Raw genomic sequence first — 16,608 nt, 5'->3', positions numbered from 1 at the left:
GGGACTCTCACACCCACTACTACTTCACTGTCTATAAATTTTCCCTAATAAACACTGCTTGGCTATTTGCCTTTGTTTACATAACAATTTCCAGATCCACCTCCCACTCCTCAGTACTCTACTTAGAGACTGAAGTTCTAAAATAAGAAGAATGCAGAGAAATGTGTTCACCCATTAATTAATTAATTCATTCATTCATGGATCCACCCTTTCAACATTCTTCAGTATTTAGCAAGTGCCAGGTGCTGGAGACACAAGTGGAGAATGAGGTCCCTGTCCTGGAATGACTCACAGTGTAGAGTTGGCTAGCTGAGGAGTTGACTCCTTCATTACGTCAATTTCTGTCTCTGTGGAAATAGTAACAGGGAAACATTCAACTCCTGATCACGTGTGTTGGGCTGAACTACTCATTTGAACGATAATTGCCAGCATTTTTACAGTCTCATGCTGGCTTCCTTCCACATCCCAATGTGTGTCATTAGGCATCTTCTGCACTCCATTCCTTGATGTGTATCCATAAAAAACAAGCTTATTTTAATATCAGTCTGAACAAGACTTGGCAAAGAATGTAGATCAAAGACATTGCATAGGAAACCTAAGCAACTTTTGAATTTATCTGAGTATCAGGTCTTATATAGAAGCACATCGAAAAAGATAAAAATAGTGAATTATGAATAAGAACTCTGAGAAGGCAAAGAATTACTAAATCTACATATTCCTATTATTTGGCATATAATATTATTCTAAATTTTAAAAAGAAAAAAATCCATAATAGATTCTTACTGCTGAACTATACTTATTCTAGTTTCTAACAAAATCAAATGACACCACAACCTGTATAAAATTTTCCTTTTTTAAAAAAATAAAATATCACCTACTTGTCAGCTTATCTTCCTACCTATTATTTCTCTCCTCCTCTTTCTATAGTTATCAGTTCAGGCATAGTGGCATAGAGACACAAAAGTTAGTTTATTGTTTGATTCTGTGTTCTGGTTGAGTACGGAAATAGATATTTTCAGCATGTGTTAAAGAATCTTTTGGATTGAATACATAAAATGGAATGACATACTATAATTTATGTGAAGATATTCCTTCAAAGAGCCCAAGTTACTACAAAGTTACTGTTTATAAAAAGATCCTTTCTATGTGAATACAAATTTTAATAGTCAAAATTTATTTTATGTCTTGTCTGATTTGTGAAACTTATAGGTGTTGATAAGATTGAGAGGAGAAACATACTGAAATGCAGTAGTATCTTGTTAGAAGAGGATATGGCTCACTCTTGGCTACCATTGTCCTTAAAAATATGGATAGATCGGCTCACTGTGCCATGGAAGCCAGGTATTAACATTGGTACTACCAGGAGTTACTTGAAGTGCTATTATTATTAACATTTCATTGAACATACATTTTGTAAGGACTTAGAATGCTTTAAACACTGTTAGACTCTCTTAGTAATGACAGTGTAAAGAGTCATAGAGTTCAAGTGAAAGTTTATCAAGTGCCAGACACTGTGCTTTACATAAATTATCTCATTCAATACAATCCCACAAACCCTATGTCAAAAAGCATCCCTAGTATCATTGTTATGTTTGGGTTGATTGTTTCCATTAGTATAAATATTTCCAGGAAGGCTGGCAGCAGGGCTCTCCACATCCCCCAAACAGTGCAATGGCCATGAGAAATCATGGAGTCTATCCTCTCTGGTGACTCTGGATCCTCGGGGCATCCCCACCATGCTGCTTAGGATTGCTTTCACCAAGTCTCTGCATATACATGTGCACCATCCTTTTTATATAATGTATTTTAAAATTCTTCCTTGTTTTATTTAATTTTTAAAAAGACTTTAAGAGTAGTTTTAGGTTTACAGTAAAATTGAGTGAAAAGTACAGTGTTCCTTCATATCCTCCCTTCCTCTAAACAGGTGTAATCTCCCCCACCATCAACATCCTGCCCTACAATGGTACATCTGTTATAAATGATGAACCTACAGTGGCCCATCATAATCACCTAAAGTCCATATTTACATTCATTTTTTTTGGTGTTGTACATTTTATGGATTTTGTCAAAGATACTGATGTAAAAATATCTACCATTATAGGGTCACAATGAAGAGTTTCTAAGACTCCTTTGTGCTCTACTTGTTCATCTCCCTATTCTCCAGCCCCTCATAATTGCTGATCATTTTACTGTCTCCATAATTTTGTATTTTCTTTTTAAAATTTTATTTGTTTTCATTTATCTATTTTATTGCTGTATGTTTGTAATATATAATAGCTACATTCATCTTGGGGAATTGGTACATGTACCAATTCACATCTACCAGAATCATGTAGTAGATAAACTTATCAGATTGACTTCTTTACTTAGTAATATGTATTTAAGCTTCCTCCATATCTTTTCATTTATCATTTATTATTCAGGCTGAATGTACTACAGTTTGTTTAAGGACATAACATTTTTTTCAGTGATGGGGATTGAATTTCTCTACCACTGAGCTACACCCCTAGCTTTTAAAATTTTATTTTATGCTTTTATTTTGAAATGGGCTCATGTTAAGTTTTCCAGGCTGGCTTTGAACTTGTGATCTTCCTTCCTCAGCCTCCAGAGTAGCCCAGATTACATACATGCACCATTACACCCAGCTTGGACATAGTATTTTAAATCCTTATTTTGGACTTACCAAACTTCTCCCCTGACTTAAGAAAAAAAATTGGTATGGACTTGGCTAGGTAGTTGTCAGGTAATTTAACAAACAAACATGGGAAGGCACTCATGACTGACAATGGTATCATTGCGTTATTCCTCCAGGATAAAACATTTGTCTTGTAATAGAGTTCTAGGGAAAGTTTGTGATGGGAAGCCCAGGAGTGAGGATCACTTGGAGTATTTCTGAAGGAAAGTGGCCTCTTGATATCCCTGGCCATGTATAGAACTCAACCCCATAAAGGAGGTGAGCTAAGATTCCTTGAACATCTGCTAGGTATAACATGTTGGTTCCACTGGCATCTTCACAATTAACCTACTCAGACTTTCATGAATGGAAACCACAGAAGAGGCTTTGGCTTCTTCTTAGCTGTGCAGAATTAACACAAATCACAAATCCAGGTTGATGAGCTAGAAAGTTTGCAGCTCACACACCCCTGTTTTGTGGAAAGTACTCTAGTTTTGAGGAGTATCAATTTCAAATAGAGGTTACTTTGCCTGGAATCTTCTTGGTCGTAATTTATTAAAGGATATCTTTTCACTGAACCTGAGTATTAATGGTCATTAGGATCCTTGAATCACTGAAAAAAATCCCCAATGATTTCAGAATTATTATTTTTAACTTAATGCTACTGAAACTATACTTCTAGTTAAAATTAGCATATTTTGTAATTATTTGAAAATTGACCATCAGTGTATATGTGTTCTGTTAATATGTTAAAGTAATTGTTCTTCATTAATTCATTATCTTTGTTAAAGTGTGATTATGTAAATATTCTTTGTCATTTAAAACATATAAATCGTATTATACCATTCTTCTACTGAAGCTCTCCAATATCTTCCTATTACTTTTTGAATAAAATCCAAACTCCCTTCCATAGCTTACAGATTCCTGACTGATTTGGTCTCTTCCTCTCCCTTGTTCCACCTCCATCTGTTGACCATGCAGGAGTGACACTAACCTCTCTGTTCTTTGAAGTCATCAATAGGTCCTACCAGGACTTTAGGGTGTGCTGTTCCATCTGTCAGAATGATCTTTTCCCCAGATCTACACATGATAGACTCCATTTCATATTATTAAGATCTCACCTAAATACCACCCCCACAAAGAAGACTTCAGCTGGCCAAGGAAGTGTCCAAGTCTAGTCAGTCACAATCACAGTGCTTCATTTATAGCATTTCTTAATAATTGGAATCATGCTACTTATTTCTCATTGTCCATCTTCCCTGCTCTGTCTATAATCTTGAGAGAAGGAAGTTGGCCTGTTTCTGATTGCCTGTGCTATTTCCCCAGTGTTGGCATTAAGGAAAGTACTTGACAAAAACATGGAAGGTGAATAAATGGATGATAGCATGGATGGTAATCATTTTTCCTTGAGTATGATTCTGTGTCTTGTGAGTGTATATGCATGCACATGTACCTCCAGAGGAAAACACCTCTTTTGTTTTCATCTCTGCTACTGGATAGTATATGGCAGTGCATTGGCTACCTTTGGTTTTTGCATTCCTCAGGGTTTAGCACTTTTGGCACATAGTCTTTGGTGAATATATGCTGTTGAGTGAGTGGATAAGTTTGTAGACAACACTGATGAGCCTCTTTTAAAATGATATGTGCCACATTGGCACTGATAGGGCACTGGACATGCTACCCCAAAATACGATACCTTAGCATACCAGATATTTTAAACTGAAGAAAAGTGAGAAAATCTCAAAAACAGGAAGGTTACTTTTTTACTTATTCCTGTCTTTCTCACCGGAAATGGGCCATAAACAAATTTTCTGACTTGTATCTTCTGAAAGTAGGCCATAAAAACCTCATTTTAGAGATGACCTGACACATCCTGAGGGCCAAGTAGGATCTGAGCAAATAGGCATTGCTAATCACCGCCTTGGCCAGTTTACTACTATTAGATCATGGCATCTGTCCTCCAGTCATACTTCTGTACCACTGTTCATAAAAAATACAGTTTTCCTTGGGGTTTTTTTGGGGGGCGTCATCAATTCTGAAGGCTATGTACTTATTACATATACCTTATATGAAATAAATTTGTATGTTTTTCTATTATTAATCTATCTTCTTTATAGGCATCTCAGCCATGAACCTTGTGATGGGCACTACTTTTTCTCCCCTAAAGAAGGCTTGTCAAACTGGTTTTCCTGGTCAGATGATGGCAGTCAATGTCAGGGCTTAGTCCCATGGTCTGGTGTTCTGAAAAATGCTAGGGGAATAGGGTATGGACTGACATTTAGTGAATGCTTATTATGTGCAGGCAGTATGCTGGGCACTAGATACCTACATCTTATTTAATTGTGGCAACATTCCTTGAAGAATTATCACCTTTTTTTAAAAAGTGAGGAACCAAGGACTCAGAATGTTGAGTACATTGCTGATATTGACTGAGTTAGAATTTCAAATTCTTCTGATTAGTGTGCTCATTATACCACAGCATCACATAAACAACCAAATAACAACACCATTCTCTTCTGTATGAATACCCTTCTGAAATGAAAATACTCTCTGTAAGGGTTATCCTAAGAAGCCATTACACACATGTATTAATAGCTGATAAGATTAAACTTTTCTTATTTTTTTGATGGAGGTCATTATCCCAGGGAGACAGTACAAGATGGACTGAAGGGCTGGGCAGATGAAGTTTCTGAAAGTGTAACCCCTCAGGGAGGAAGACTTAGGGTAGAAAGAGAGACTCAGGGCAATGAGAAGGGAGAGGGTAGTGTCTGAGGGCTGCACCCAGCTGGGTTTACACTAACATCTTGAACCAGGGACTCAGTAGGCTGTTTACTGGGAATTCTGACTGGTAAGATGGTTAGTGTGAGAAACAGCATAGCAGGGCAGTTATGTGTATGGGACCTAAACCAAATACTTAAGTGTAAATGCTGTCCCTGCCCCTTATCGTCTGTGAGATGTTGGTAAGTTTACTTGCCTCCATGCATCTCCTAATGTTCAACTATTAAATGGTGGTAACTAGTTATACATAGGTATTACACTTGGATGCTGTGAGGAATAAATGGGATTTTTTTTTCCATAGACAGTGCTCTGAACAGTACCTGGTACAGTAATTCATAAATGTCAGCTATTAGTGTGCAATTGCACATACTACCTGAAGGTCCTGTTTTGCCATCAGCATATTATAAATTGTCAAACTCATGTGGTCATTCCAGTAGGTATAAGTTCAGAGTGGATGGTTTGGTGCTCGACTGTGGGAACAGTTGCACAAAGGAAAAAGAGAATTCTCTTTTGACATTCATCAGGTTTCAAGATTTGTGTTTATGCAGGCTCCATATCCAGGAACATGGGAACTCTTCAGCTAAAACGAACATTCATTTTGTTTTTACATCTCTGCTATTAATTTATCTTAATGTTACCAATAATGGTTCTATTTTGAGTTTAAACTGTGATTAATCAAGTGCCAATTGATCAAATTTCTCTTATGTGCAGATGAAATTCCATTGTATTTTATAATCTATGACAATCTCCTTTCACAACCAAAAGGTGAATGGAGTAACATTGTTTTCCTAGATTCAGAAATTTGAAATGATTCTTCTAGCATTGATTTCTCATGTTACTTATCTGGTAAATACAAGTTATTATCACAATTCACATTTCCTTTCATTCTTATATTTTGGGGGAATCTGCTTTGTTTTTTTACAATGTGTATTTCTATACTTTGCCTGCATGTTGTGAGCCAGAAGCTCAGTAGCAGGATACATTATATATTGATTTACTTTTTGATAATCAATTGAAACAGTGATGATGGGATGCAGTATATTTGGATTGGGGCAAAAAGTTCATCCTAATGAATTGTAACTTCATGAAAGAAATGCTACTTATCCTCTTAAGGACTGAGCCAGATCATCGCGGGGAAATGGGAGATATTTGAGGTTTCTCTCTTTTTTTCTTTTTCCAAAAAACATGTTGGGTCCACCAGCTGTTACCAAGAACATTAATAAAAATCTTGTCATCTTACAGTTATTGCTGTTCTTGAAGAAAAGATAAATGTATATATTTTAAAATCTGGACATAAGAAGTTTTTAAAAATATTGTTGTAGTGTTCTCCTGGCTACATTTCCTTAGCTCTTTTCCAAGTTTTGGGCTGGAGAAACTGAAAAATGTCTCTGCCAAAGTTAAATATTAAATGAAAACCATGTGTCTGCGGGGTCTAGGATTAATAAATGGTGGTGAAATAGGTAAGATTGCAAATCATCAGAGGAAGAAATTTGTATAGAGAATGGGACTGCACTGTAAGTAGTGTCACCTTCTGAGCCATGGAATCAAACCCACAGGAAAAGAGGGACCATGACATATTTTAGTGGATCACAATATTACACTTATTGTTGAGGTAGAGCACACACACAAAGTTGAGGAAGAAGTGCATCTTCTGCTTCTTCCCCCTCCAAGGACATCACCTCATATATCAGCCCTAAACTCTGAAAATCAGGTCCAATTATTATGGTGAATGTCATGTCACTCACACACACACACACACACACACACACACACACACACACACAGCCCCATTTATTAACTTCTTTCTCTAGGAAAACACTAAAGGAAACTAAAGAATCATTGAGTGATTATACAATGAGCAAGGAATACAAAAGTTTAGATTTCCTTTTCCAGTTAATTATAGTGATAATTTGTTTTCCAGCCTTTAATCTACAGATTGGATGAGGTATTTGAGTTTCATTTTTCCTTCCTGAGTGCAGCCTGCAATATGAAAGGAGCACAAACACTGCAGAGTCCAAGTCACCTGAATTTGGATACTGGCTCTGCCTCTTACCACTTAAGTAACCTTGGAAATCTCAATTTCTTAGCCTGGAAGATGGGAATAATAATCCTATGGGAATCATTTTGGGTAACAAAGTCTGAAGGTTGACTAGCAACTAGCAGAAACTCAACAAAGATTAGCTATTATACATTATATAGTTTTGTATTTTTGCTATTACTGTAGTGCTGGGGTCCAATAGGATATACTTTTTACCAGCTGATTTGGGTATGTTAGGTACAGCCACAAACAAAACTATCCATACAAGAAGGAAAACCTGCTGTGTTTATTGAACAGTATCTGATCTAGAAATACTATGTATTAGCTTCAGAAAGAAAGTTCTTCATGATAATAGTTACTTTATCTTGCATTGAATGGTATTTAAAATACTTTCCTGAAATAAAAATGTAATTTTAATATTTCTGAATAGGTATAAGGAGAGAAATCGGGCTGGGGATTTAGTTCAGTGGTTCCGCTGCCTACCTCACAAGCACCAGGTCCTGAGTTCGATCCCCAGTACCAAAAAAAGAGAAGAGAAATCTGTTGTTTTGGAGAAGAGACATGTATTAAGGATAGCTAGGAAAAATAAAAAACATATTAATGAATGTAGAACATGTGTAACGGTATGTTCAAACCGTATGGGGGAAATTTACAAAAGAAATAGGAGGGAATTATGAAATGTTAACATTTTTAGACTGGGGCCATGTTATGGTTTGTGTCTAGATGTTCCCTAAAGCCTCATTCAGTCATACAACTTTTTCAGATGCTGAATCTAGAGTGTGTGATGCTGGAATTAAGAGCATGTGATTATTAACCACTACACTGATTGGTTTGGAATTGCCCTAATCCTGGTAGTCTGGATAAGATAAAAGGGGTAAAAAGATGTTTGTTGGTTCCTTTGCTTGTTTTTGCTATCTTCCAATACCATGAAATGTTGCCCCTCTGCCATGTGCCACCCTGCCTTGGAGCCAGCTGATTATGGACCGAAACCTCTATAAACTGTGAGCAAAATAAACCTTTCCCCCTTTAACTTAGGGTGTCAGATATTTTGTCTCAGCAATGAGGAAAGTGGCTAACACAGAATTTGGTACCAGAGAAGTGGGACTAATTAATCTGGCAGAAGAAATTTCAAGGCAGTCTAATGTTCAGGCTTGGCATGGCTACTACTGGGGGCTTTTAGCCAGATTTACATTGAGAATCAAGAGCAAAGAGCCCAGCAGAATGATTTAAAATGTTTTGAGTTTGGCCAAAAAGGAAGCTTCAGTGAAGTTGTGGCCTGCAAAGATAAAGCAGAGGAGATATTGATTGCTGAGAAGGAATAGGAGAATAGAAAAGATGGCCTGAGAGCATCACAAGAAGCATCAGGACTCTACTCTTTGAAGCCTCAAAATTGCAAAAGTGAAAGACTTTGCTTTGAGAAGAGCACCCCAGAGCACCATGTTCCAGAATGGTAGCAGCCTAGGGAAGTTTTTCTTCTAAATTTGATTCATAGGAACTGGAGCCCTACAGCCATGAGAGAAGGAAGTTTGGCTACTGCTCCAGCTGGCAGCAGACCTTGGTATCATCCACTTGGTGCTAGTTTTAGATGTATGCAGAATGGAAGAGTTGTGGAGTCAGAAAGGGTTCCACTCAGATTTCAGAAGAAGGCCTGGGAGGCCAGGCAATGTGTCCCTGAAGGGCACTGTGTGAAACTGTGAAGTTGAAGGTGCAGTGGAGACCTCAGAAGTTTGGAGAAGCCAGGAATGTGGAGGAAAACTGCAAGAAGGAAGTAGGGCTGGCCCAAAAGAGAAGCCATAGGAACAATAACCACCAGAAGTGCCATAGGGGTGGAGCTACCCAAGTTTTTTGGAGTTCATAGCCTGCCACAGATTGCCTTGGATGCTGGAAGTGGAACTGTGGAATTTAATGTTTGCCCTGCTGGATTTTGGTCTTGCTTTGTTCCCTTTCCTTGCTATTTCCCAGTTTGTAACCTTTGGAATGGAAATGTCTATCTTCTGCCATAGAATGTTGGAAGTGTTTAACTTTCTTCTCATTTATGCAGGGGCTTGCAGCTAAGAATTTGCTTTAAATCTCAGAGGAGACTTTGGACTTGGACTTTTCAGCAATGCTGACATTGTTAGGACTTTGGCAACTCTTAGAGATGGACTAAATGCCTTTTCCATAAAGGGATACACATGAGTCTTTGCGGGGGCCAGGGGTGGAATGTTATGGTTTGTGTCTAGATGTCCCCCAAAGCCTCATGTGGTCATAGGGCTTTTTCAGAGGTGGCCGAATCTAGAGTGTGTGATGCTGGGATTAAGGGCGTGTGATTACTAAACCAGTACACTGAATGGTTTGGCTCTGTCCTAATCCCCATAGCCTGGATAAGGTAAAATGGGTAGAAAGATGCTTGCTACTTCCCTTGATTGCTTGCTTTTGCTGTCATTTGCTGCCATGAACTGTTGTCCCTCAGCCATGTGCCACTCTCGTAGCTGATTTGGATTGAAACCTCTATAAACTATAAGCAAAATAAACCTTTCCCCCTTTAACTTTGGATGTTGGGAATTTTGCCTCAGCAATGAGAAAAGTGACTAACTTTTCTCTGCATATATGAATGATATTGAGAAAATACCACATGCTAATGAAATAAACAATAATCATATGTAGTATAACAGGTGTTCCAAGATTTATCTTGATGAATGGCCTTCGAAGGAGTTTGGGAAGAGTTTGTACAGCAAAGGTTAAGATCATGAAAGAAGGAATTTGGGCTCCAAATAGAATTTAACTATTTATTTGTTTTGTTTTTTGAGATGGAGTCTCACTATATAGTTTCAGGCTAGCCTTGAACTCACTATGTAGCTCAGGCTGGCCTTGAACTCAAGGTAGTCCTCCTGCCTCCGCCTCTTGAGTGCTGCAATTACAGGTGTATACCACCATGCCTGGCTCCAAAAAGGATTTAAATTGGTAAATATGCTTTGAAACATTTTGGATATGGTAATACTATTGTAATTCCCTTTAGCTTCACTATAGAGTACAAACAAATAAGCGAGCAAAAATAGAAGCTTGTGGATTCTCATCACATTGTTTGTTCTACTAGATACCCTTTCACGAACGGGTATGTTCTGGGAACTGTGGAGTTTATTCTCTTGTTGTTAGTTGGTGTGAGTCTGAGCAGTTGTAGCAAATGTAGCATATGGGAGCTGAGATTGTTACTGTTACAATGGGGAATCTGCTCAAAAGAAGAGGAAGATAGTGAATCAGCTGTTACTATGATATCCAAGCACATGTCTCTGTGAGCCATATTTTTACGATGTAGCTCCATGTATTGCCTACACTTGGTGGTGGCCAATGCAGCGTGTATTATATTCTGGTGTTCTTGGTTGTATGTATGCTGTTAAGTAATTTGTTTCTGTTAACTACTATTATCTTTAACTACTATGTTAATAACCATAAAGAGAAAATATTATTAACTACCTTATCAATCCCTTAAGAACTGCAACTATTTTATATGTTGAAAGATACAATATTTATGATTAAATTATGGGATTGTTTGGCAATGTCAGCTGACATTCATGGAGGACTTGCTATTTAACAGACAGAGTTGAAAGGACTGTACATTGATTTAAGCACCTATATTAATTAACTCATTTAATCCTCAGAAAAGTCCCTCTGCGGAATTCCTTCTGAGATGGAAGCTATCAACATATCCTTCCTACTTCCTATTTGCATAATCAAATAGGCATGGAAGATTTAAATAACATGTTAAAAATCTACTGTCAGTAGGAAACAGGACTAGAATATGAACTTAGGGAGTCTACTCTTAAGCTTTAGGTGCTTTACTACACCACTTTTCTGAATGGGAACTTTGAATATAGAATAGATTCTTGTCTGTACACACACACACACACACACTTTCTATATTTGTGTCCACCCACAACAACTGAATTTGGAACTTTTATACAAATGTTGTTCTGTTCTTTATATTCAAATTGAGCTGTTGGATTAAAATTGAGTTACTGAGAAATACAGCATAACTTCACTTATTTGAAGGTTTCTGAATATGTTGAATTGGCAAAGGACTTTTCCAAACAATTGGAAATAAAGAAAAATAAGGCACAATATTTAATGTTTTATAAACCTAAAGACAAGAGAATAAGAAAATTCTCATGGACAAAGTTCTTTTTAAGTAAGTCCAATTAGACGTTGAAAGAATTTTGGGACGTTGTGGTTTCTTTGGCTTCTGGTGGATGACAGTCTGAGAAGGAAAAGGCTGTTCTTATCCCAAAGAAACCAGAAAATCCAAGGTTAGATCTTCTAGGTCAAACCTCTAATTATCAGGACCCAATGCATGGGTTACTTGGGGAGCATGGCAGAATGAAGGGTAACCAGTTGGCTGAACCAGGTAGCCCTTGGGTGGCAGATCATTTCAAGAAGCAGAACATGTTCCTGGGTTCACAGACCCTAGTGCCACACTGCCTGGGTTCAAATATCAGCTTGGATCCTTATTACTCAGTGTGATTGTAGGCAAGGTTTTTAAAATTTCCTTTCCAATCCTCCTCTATAAAATGAAGATAATAATACATGCTTCACCAGACTTTTAGGCAAATTAAATAAGTGAATGCATGTAAAATGCTTAAAATGGTATCTAGTGTAGAATAGGTATGTTGTAAGCATTAGCTTACCATCACTGATAAAGGCAAGAGTGGATTCAGGGGATTAGACAGGAATACTTGAAACAAATGCAAACTGAAAGAACCCTTTCATCTTTCCCGCCTAGCTCCTAGAGTACATGTTACTGTCTCTTGCTTGTTATTTTTCTAAAGAAATTTCTGTCAATGAAATATGTGCTTGTACCCCCTCCTAATTAATTTTCATGTTAGAAAATAAGTCATTGTTAGTAATGTCTACTTTGGAATACCTAACAAGTCTCCTGTATGTTCATTAGCTTTGAACTACTGGAAAAAAAGATAAGAAATCAGATGACTGGAGAAAATCATGCCGAAGATTGTGGGTACCATACTTTTGTAGCTGCAGTAGAATTCTGTTTATATCTACAGGAAAATTACTCTGTGGACTCTGGAATTTGAAGAAGAGACGCCTACCAGCCGTCCACAGAGCCACGCCGGAAGAGGTGCGCGGGCAGAGCGCCCCGGGCTGACTGAGCCCAGCTCTGTCCGGCTGGCCACGCCCACGTGCGACCAGGAGCAGGTGAGGACCCCCCGGGCATGCCCACCAGCCACCCGCAGAGCCGGCGCGGGTGCCTGAAACAACAGAAGTCCCCAGCCCCGCCCCGCCTCTGGCCTCTTGGCTGTGCAGCTACCTGGTTCCACATTACAGAGGCACAGGGGACATAAAGGCCATTGTCCTGAGCTGCAGAAGTTAACAACAGAGAGAGGGCCTCTCTCGGGCTCCCTGATGAAAACTGAAGCCCACTGGAAAAGTGAAGAGAATCTGCAATAAAGGCACACCAGACCACCGTGCTTGGTAAGTTGGAGGGATCATCACCTCCCATTAAGAACCTGGACTATCTTCAGGGGAAAGGCAGCTGGAACCTGCAATAGAACCTTGCACAGTTCAACCCTGCAAGAGGACAGGGTGCTCAACTTGAGACTTGCAGCCAGAAATCTGCCTGAGTCTCATGAGTCTGTGACTGGCTTACTGAGACTCACTGATTTATAACTGCACACTGATGCTTATGTTGTCTGTTGTGACAGCAGAGACATATCCTGAAGGAGTCCCTTCACTTTTATCTTTTGTTATTTTCAAAATTACCACTATTTTTTTTGCTCATATTTTAAACTTTTTTTATTTGCTACACTTTTAAAATTTTTATTTTTCTCTTTCTTCTTTCCTTTCTCTTTTCTTTCTCTCTCTCTCTCTCTGCCTTGCTCCCTTGCGGTCCCACATTGTTCTTCATCTCGCTTTGTGTTCCTGTTCTGGCCCAAATTTGTATTTCTTCTTTATTTTTCTTTTCTTCTCTTTCCTTCTCTCACCTGTGTCCTCAGGCCTCACTGCCAACCTTCCCCTATCCTTCTACCTTCCTATCCCTCACTCCTCAACTCCTTCTAACTCCACATTCCAAAGGGTAAAGTTGCTATATTAAAGAGTTTATTCACTATAAACATATGTTGGGTTGGTCCTTGATTTTGATCTGATTTACACAGTTAAAGGTGATAGATTAAAAACTACCACAAATTCTCATTTTCTAAGAGGTGCTTGATGCTATTGTGTTGTTAATTGTATCACTTGGGCTAAGGTGTTGTGATTGATCTAATCAGTTGTCCTTCCTGGTATGAAAATGAGATAGCTTCAGAGCCATTAGAGACTCAAAACCTAAAGACACCTCTGAGACATATCTGGAAGACACCTCTGAGAAGCAATCATTCCATAAGGGTTCTAAATACATCAACAAAGATACTTACAATAAGCAACTTCAAAGTATCAACCCAGGAACTAAACCAAGGACAGTACCAAACACAAAAATGAGAAGATATTTAAGTCAGGCACAGACTCAGACTTCCACCCCACAAAAGGCAAATTCTGGGGGAAATGAGGTGGAAAAGTCCGGTAATCAACCACCTGGATACCCCAAACTGATAGCACAGGAAGTAACAAAACAGATGAATGAGGCTCTAGAAAAATTCAAAACAGAAATAATCTCCCAGATAACTACAGAGATGGTGAGCAGAGTGAAAGACATGATTAGAGGCTCTAGAAAAAAAAAGATGAGCTCAGAAATATGCTGGAAGCCATGAATGCCCAGCATAAGAAATAAATGGAATCCATGGAACAGATTCAAACAGATATTCAGGAGATTAAAAACTCCATTGAAAGCATGCAGAGCAGATTAAGGGAATCTGAAGATAGAATATCAGAGATAGAAGACAGAATTGTGGTTAAGGACCATGAAAACAGATTTCTTCAAAATAGTAAGGGTCCATGAGAAATCAATCCAGCAGCTGCTAGATGATGCAAAGAAGAATAACATAAGGGCCAGGGATTTAGCTCAGTGGTTCCACCACCTGCGTCGCAAGCAGAAGGACCTGCCTGAGTTCAATCCCCGGTAGAAAAAAAAAATAGAATAACATAAGACTAATAGGAGTCCACAAAAAAACAGGAGAAAGTATAATTGACATAAAAAACGTATTCACAGAAGTAATAGTAGAAAATTTACCAGACACAGGTGGAGAATTGGACATACAGATAAGTGAGGCATATAGAACTCCAGCTAGCCATGATCAAAAAAAAAAAAAAATCTACACCTAGACATATAATAGTCAAGATCCCAGAAATCCAACAGAAGAACAAAACCCTACAGGCAGTTAGAGAAAAGAAACAAATCACCTACAAAGGAAAGCCCATCAGAATTATGGCGGACTACTCTTAGAAATAGCAAATAAATACATGAAAAAATGCTCAATATCACTGGTCATTCGAGAGATGCAAATGAAAACAATGCTGAGATTCCACTTCACTCCAGAAAGAATGGCTGCTATCATGAAATCAACCAATAACCAATGTGGGCGGGGCTGTGGGGAAAGAGGAACCCTGCTCCACTGCTGGTGGGAGTGTAGACTGGTGCCACCACTATGGAAATCAGTATGGAGATACCTCAAAGAATTAGGACTGGAAGTCCCATTTGACCCTGCTATTCCACTGCTGGGGATCTTCCCCAAAGAATTAAAAGAATCATACCACAGTGATATATGTGTGCCCATGTTCATAGCAGCGCAGTTTGTAATAGCTAAAACTTGGAAACAGCCCAAATGCCCATCAACTGGAGACTGAATAAAGAAAATGTAGTTTTTTAATAAAATGGACTACTACTCAGCCATAAAAAATGAGAAATTAGAGACATTTATAGCTAAGTGGATGCACATTGAGGGAATACTCTTAAGTGAAATAAATAGGACACACATGTGTAAATACCAAATAATTTCTCTGGTGTGAGAAACTGAAAGTGTAAATAAGGACTAAATGTATAATAGGTAATGTGAAATAGGAAGAAAAGGGGCAAAGGGGAAGGAAGTGGGAGGGCTAGGAGAAAGGATAGAAGGGAATGGGATTAATATGAGAAAATGGAAAAATAGGAACAAAATATTTGTAAATAGGGAGGACTGGAGGGGTTGAAGGGAGGGCTGGGCAAGGGTGAAAAATAAGAACCAAGAGAGACTGTGTAAAGGTGCAAATTTCCAATGATGAATGTCATTATGTTGTATACCTAAAATGTACCAATGATTAGAATGAATAATCGATAATGTAAAATAGGAAGAAAAGGTCCAAAGGGGTAGGGGTAGTGGGAGGGGCAGGGGAAAGGAAAGAAGGGAAAGGAAAAAAATGATGAGAAATGGAAAAAATGGAAATAAAGTCTTTGTAAATAGGGAAGGGTGGAGGATGTGAATGGAGGGCTAGGAATGTGGAAAAAATAAGAACCAAGATGCATTATGTAAAGGTACAATTCCCAATGAGAAATGTAATTGTGTTGTATACCTACAATGTACCAATAAAAGAATTTAATACAAAAAAAAAAAAAAGAATTATGGCAGACTTCTCAACACAAACCCTCAAATCAAGGAGAGCCTGGAGTGAAGTATTTCAAGCCCTAACAGAAAATAGCTTCCAACCTAGACTATTGTATCCTGCAAAATTATCTTTCAAAATTAATGGGGAAACTAGATACTTCCATGACAAAGAATACCTGAGAAATTTTATGAACACCAAACCAGCACTCCAAACAATTCTAAGCAATATCCTAGAACAAGACAACGAAGGTCACAACTCCATGGGAGCCAACAGAGGGAAGCTATCAGGCAAGGTAAGACACTAAAGGGAAAGCAAGAAAAAAAAAGAAATAAAAAGAGCCCACAACAGTAAAACATCATGACAAGGATGAGTCAATATCTATCAATTATAACTCTCAATGTTAATGGCCTCAATTCACCAATCCAAAGAAATAGACTGACAGAATGGCTTAAGAAGCAAAATCCAGCAATATGCTGTATACAACAAACACACCTAACTCAATAGGAAATTCATAGACTGAAAGTAAAAGGTTGGAAAACAGTTCTCCATATGACAGGAACCCAGAAAAAAGAAGAGGTAGCAATCTTATTTGCAGACAAACTAGATTTCAAACCAA

The 16,608-nt window shown here is 38.2% G+C and overlaps 1 protein-coding gene and 1 long non-coding RNA gene across 9 annotated transcripts in view; one reads left to right on the top strand and one right to left on the bottom strand.

Moving 5' to 3' along the window:
- The window catches only part of LOC147830420 (uncharacterized), a 36,236-nt gene extending 22,643 nt beyond the window's left edge, over positions 1–13,593 (top strand). The window contains exon 2 of the long non-coding RNA XR_015450319.1: positions 12,527–13,593. This is a non-coding gene — a long non-coding RNA (uncharacterized LOC147830420). The remainder of the gene's footprint in view (positions 1–12,526) is intronic.
- Positions 1–16,608, bottom strand: part of Col8a1 (collagen type VIII alpha 1 chain) — a 166,838-nt gene that overhangs the window by 25,555 nt on the left and 124,675 nt on the right. The window lies entirely within an intron of this gene.

The sequence above is a fragment of the Heterocephalus glaber genome, unplaced genomic scaffold (genome assembly GCF_053883595.1).
Source record: "Heterocephalus glaber isolate CG9 unplaced genomic scaffold, H.glaber_assembly_v1.0 deba00000122, whole genome shotgun sequence".
In the NCBI taxonomy this organism is placed as follows: domain Eukaryota; kingdom Metazoa; phylum Chordata; class Mammalia; order Rodentia; family Bathyergidae; genus Heterocephalus; species Heterocephalus glaber.
This window is presented reverse-complemented; position numbering and strand designations above follow the sequence as displayed.